The sequence below is a fragment of the Liolophura sinensis genome, chromosome 1, assembly GCF_032854445.1.
Source record: "Liolophura sinensis isolate JHLJ2023 chromosome 1, CUHK_Ljap_v2, whole genome shotgun sequence".
Lineage (NCBI taxonomy): Eukaryota > Metazoa > Mollusca > Polyplacophora > Chitonida > Chitonidae > Liolophura > Liolophura sinensis.
Genome location: NC_088295.1, coordinates 79,217,245 through 79,222,617, shown reverse-complemented (window position 1 = coordinate 79,222,617; position 5,373 = coordinate 79,217,245). Strand labels below are relative to the sequence as shown.

The 5,373-nt window shown below is 37.5% G+C and overlaps 1 long non-coding RNA gene across 1 annotated transcript; it reads right to left on the bottom strand.

Annotated features, from left to right (window-relative positions):
• Positions 1-1,875: 1,875 nt before the first annotated feature.
• On the bottom strand, positions 1,876-4,385 carry LOC135462015 (uncharacterized). The gene is made up of 4 exons (XR_010443422.1): positions 3,888-4,385; positions 3,530-3,606; positions 2,968-3,068; positions 1,876-2,322 (listed from the first exon to the last, which is right to left on the bottom strand). It is a non-coding gene; the product is annotated as an uncharacterized LOC135462015 (long non-coding RNA).
• Between the last annotated feature and the right edge of the window lie 988 nt (positions 4,386-5,373).

Below are 5,373 nucleotides of genomic sequence, written 5' to 3'. Positions count from 1 at the left end.
ATAAATTATAGACAGCGGTGTATGTATGTATGTCATGGACATACACTGTGCTCAATGCGGTAAATGCTCGCTGTGTGTTGATGTAACTGACCAAACGGAAATTGCGCTGTCATTTCGTTGGCAGATCCTGCTGCATGAGTGTTACAGTTTGTCGTCTGTCACGTACACACTATCACACTGACTCTACTTCTGTAACATCCGTACACGACCATATATGTTATTAAAATGCTCCTTTGACCCACATATGCATTTCACATTCATGCAATTTAAAGGTCGATTAATTCGTTTACATGGCATTAAACCACTCAATTGACATGTAAATTATTGCCTGGTGGGAAGTTTGTTTTCAGCTCGATTGACATATCTTGCAATTATATTATTATATAGGCATTAAACTATATGTGGTGAGGAAGATATAAAAATGGCAAATGCTTTCGAATTCGTAGATATCAATAATTACTGATAAAATATACACATAATGTTGAATTGAAAAACTAAAAATTAATACACTGGCTTAAATAAAAATAAACCACATAGTGTTAGTCTGTTTCACAAGAACAAACACACGTAAATTACAGCTACCGACTAAGTGGAAACATCTTAAAGTTGTTTTCTTTTTTTTCTTTCTTTTTTTTACTTGAGTGTGTGTGTGTTTGCTGTGTGTTTCTTTTTGCCTGATCCAAAAAAAACAATTGGTTCTATTTTCGGAATTTTAATTAGTGAACCACACATGTATTCCATGTTAATGTCATGCGTGTGTATGCGGCATGGGCATTTTATAAAAACTCCTTACCCCTGTCTGCGAACAGTGCAGGAGTGGGTACGTCTACATCTACTCCTCCTCCCACCATAATACTGGCCTTCTACAAGTGAAATATTTCACTATATATGAAATATATTAATACCCATCAAATAAAATACATCTATTCTCCTCTATTATTACACCGATCTCATGAGCAACATTCTTATGCCCCACGCTCACGGTCAGGATACAGCATTTGTAAATGGTTGTAGTTAATGCCATGTGAAGAACACATCATTTAATACCCATGACACCGCAGGCCTATAAGAAATTTCAACAAATCCCATTCGGTGGACACTGGACACGAGTATTTATTTGACTGGACCCAAGAATATTTGGTTAATACGAAGGTGGCAAGCAGTTTATGGTGGGGGGAAACCAGACAGAGCCTGTGGGAAACTAATGACCTTCCCATGTACGGCCGAAGAGGAAGCATGACTGAGGCCTCAACTCACAGTGACTGTATTGATTAAAGGTTTCTGTGTTATACTCGCTAACCATCTTGGCCACGAAGGCTCCGGGGATAGGCGAATTAGCGTGTGACTTGGCCGATATAGTCTAAATATCAAGCTACAAGGGGTTCCCACCAACCTGTACATGTAACTCACTGGCTCCAGGCTGTGTGTACTTTCATTATGGCTGCCGTTAATCTATGTTTTTTGTAGCCAACCACATTATCGTCAGCTGGAGCGCCAGTCCAGTTTACAACGCGTGCGCTCGATACATGTACAAACACGTACATGCAACTACAATTGCAACCACTCATAATTCTAAGTTCACCCTGGTAGTCAGGTACGTGTACGTGTGTCTGTGTTAACGGGCGTTGTATCATACAGCTGACATGATGACGTCATTTAACAAGCATTTCTATAAAAATTACGAGCTATACACATTTCCTTTAAGTACTTATGGTCTGTGTAGTAGGAAAGCCTACTACATTTGAAACACTGTGATACATAGTTACAAAGACTGAACATGCTTACGTTTTTAAAAAATCTAATCAAAATTCGATACGACTATGTATTTTCAGAAAAGTTTTTTAATTAACCAAATACTTTGACATGTGTTACAACTCGAAAATAAAACGTTTATATTATTTATAAATTATTTATCTTTGTTAAAGGTAATACAATTTTTATCCATATTCCTTCAGTCCAGACATTACTGTTTCACATGAGTAGGCCTATAATGTGAAGTCTGAGGCAATGCATCCTGAACAATCCTGTACTACATACAACCTTGATGGAAACAGAGGCATCAATTATAACACTTAACGCAATGACTTGCAGTTTTACAACCCGGAAAATAAACAAAAACAGATGTTTCAGCCTATGCCAAGTGTTGAGGAATTAATGCATACCAGCTTTATAGAATTCAAATCTATAACATTTCCAATCATATAGGAAAGACTTATGAGCAATTTCTTGTTTTGAGTCTTAGTAAATTAAAGAACTTATTTTTCATCGTGTTTTCCCACGTGCATCTTGCATCTAATAGATCTTGTAAATATCAGAGGACGGCTGAAAACAGAATGCACGAAAATTTAATCACGATCAGTTATGCATGAAGAATGAATTTCAACTGACAGCACTCTTTCAGAGAAATATATCGTTATATAAATCTGACGCATCTAATGATATATACAACATATATAATTAAATAAACAGTATAAGAATAACATTGAGGTAACACTTGTTTTAACAGAAACAACATAGTCTACGGATAAGTCTTAGTCATTATTAGTCAATAAATCTAATGTATGAAAAATTACAGACAAGTTTAAATGCAGTCTTCAAAATGCACCCAAACTAGACTAATGTGCATGTATGTTAGGTGTCTGAGGTGTTTTCCATGTAGTAAACTATAGTTTTTTCCAACAGGACTTTTATGAAATAATCCATAACCATATCCATGCCTTGAATCTCTGGCTCCAACATGTCAGATGTCTCAGTAAATGTAAGATCTACGTGTTTTATAGTTCTGTTTCAACAGAACAAAAAAAATTCGTTTTTTCTTTTTCTTTTTTAATCCTAGAAATGGCAATATACGGTATCATGACCAAACTCAATGTTGAGTGGAGCACATACGCGTCGTCAGAATACCACTGAAATATATCTGCTTTTTAGTTTGGCTTTGGTATCGATCAGTCAAAAACCTGCGCTTACCACAAGCCTGCGAGCCTTCGTTAGTATTGCCACTCTCTATCCTTTCACTGGATTGCCTTCGCTGGTTGGCAGAGATTCTATCTGATAGAGGAGGCAGCCTTCTGAATTAAAAAAAAAAACGAGTGAATGAGTGAGTGAGTGATTGAGGTTTAACGTCTTACTTAACAATTTTTCAGTCATATCACGACGAAGGAATCCTTAGAGTGCATGTAATATGCTTCCTTGTTGCAGGACGGCTTTCCACCACTCTTTTGTCTAGTGCTGCTTCAATGAGACGACATACCGAAGGCAAGAAATACACCCCGCCCGAGCCAGTATACTGACACGGGTCAACCAGTCGTTGCACTTTCCCCTTCATGCTGAACGCCAAGCGATCAAGTTACAGCTTAATCTTTTACGGTCCTAGGTGTGACTCGACCCAGGATTGACAAATGATATGTGTTAAATGAACCTCAAATCACATAAACACTTTCAACATATCACTTCTTTTTGGCTTTAAAAAATATTATGCTTGATTTGGCCCTGTGAAGTAGAATTTTCTTTCCGACCTGGTCTTACCTACCCTAAGATTTCCAAGTCATATTTGTTGTCGGCGCCAAACCGGTACATGTTGCTGTCGCCAGTTTTAAACCATCTTACCTACAGGTAGAATATACAAGAACTATTAATTGCTGTACAAATAAAAAGGCACATTCATCTGGAGCTAAAGACGACAATATGTTGTAAATTCTCTACAAAATTTCCAACTGCGAGTAGAGAAATGGCTCATCGTTCTATGTTCAGCATTTCCTTTGTGTTTTCTCTTTCTGTGATTGCATCATGTCAAGTCTGGAAAATAAAAACAGAGCATATAGAGAATATAAAGTATATCATGAAAACAACTTTTAAAGTTCTGAAAAGGCTTTGTATATCAAGCTTACCCGAACCCACTGATCCCTGTGTACTTCATAGATCACGCCAACTTTACCGGCGCCACCATCTTGTTCCTCCCACTCCCAGTCACGGCCTGAAGGAAGAAGGAACACGGATATTAAGCAGTCTGATATCCGGCAATCATTTAGATATTCAATAGACCTATTCCGGCTTTATTGGTGATGTTACAGTGTTTGTACACCTCTCGTATCCTGCGTACAACTATACGCTCAATAGGCCAGCGGTAACAGTAAAATGTTGCGAGAACGCACACGTAATTATATATTAGGGATTTTTCGTTCAAACGAGACACTGTGTTTAATTTACAGTGTGAAAATCAACCTTAACCAGAAAAATATCTTTTATTAATGAAACTTTCATGTGTATATTTCTAAGTACCGTTCTGGTTAATGTTTTCCTTGATATGTAAAACATAACTTTATAATGTGATCAGATATTTTGGCAAGTTTGAAGTCCGTATTTCTGCCATAGTCACTTAGGCATCATAATAGTACAAGTGAACTTACGAAGAGAAAAGGTTGTACCTAAAAGAAGAGTTCAAATCTTTATACGCTTTTTATTTTTTGGAAACAGACTTTTGTGTGAGTAACTATATGGGCCGTCTTGCAGTAAATAGGTGTTATCATAAATTAGAATGAATAATTGTGAATCTGTGGCAGTACGTAACGTGTGGTAACCATAGTCAAATCATGCGTGAATCCTGGTTGAGATCACATGTGGTCCTCTAGCTATCATTAACATGTTATGCGTAGCGGATGTATAAGGCTGAAAGTGACATTTGTTATATATTTATTTAATTCATCGGTGCATAACTGCGTGCTCAAGAATTTTGCGCAATGTCACTTTTGTGATGCAGTGATTTTTTCCACTGTACAGTGTCTAATGCAAGAAAAAAAACATATTTGACTGGGGCAGGCTACCGTTTTTCGATTTTATGACCAATAAATCGTATCAATGCAAGTTTTCAGCTTTATAAGTCGCATACTTCCCATGTAACAGGAGAAGAGTAAAACAGAATTAGAAGTAGCCTTACGAGTGTGTCAGTCGCTGTCGCTCACGGCTATACTCAGTTTCGCTTCTTGAGGTGCCCAGTCCTTGCACTTGGGCCGAGTTCCCGCCTTACTATTCCAGGTTCTTTTCTTATATGAACGTTGTTCTGGGCTTAACTGTACATGTAACTGAGCAAATATTCTTGCGTGAAAACAGCTGTGGGTTTACATGTAATCTGAGATATAGAGATGCCAGATGTAATGGAGGACAGTTTTTACATGAATGCAGTTGTTGGCTTACTGGTAACTCACCAAAGTTTCTTATATGAACACCACCCGGTTTCCCCCCACCATAACGTTTGCCACCGTCGTGTAAGTGAAATATTCTTGAGTACGGCGTAAATCACCAATCAAACAAATAAATAAATACATGAACACCACTGTAGATTTACAGTTACGGGAAAGGAGAAAAGCAAAATCTTCT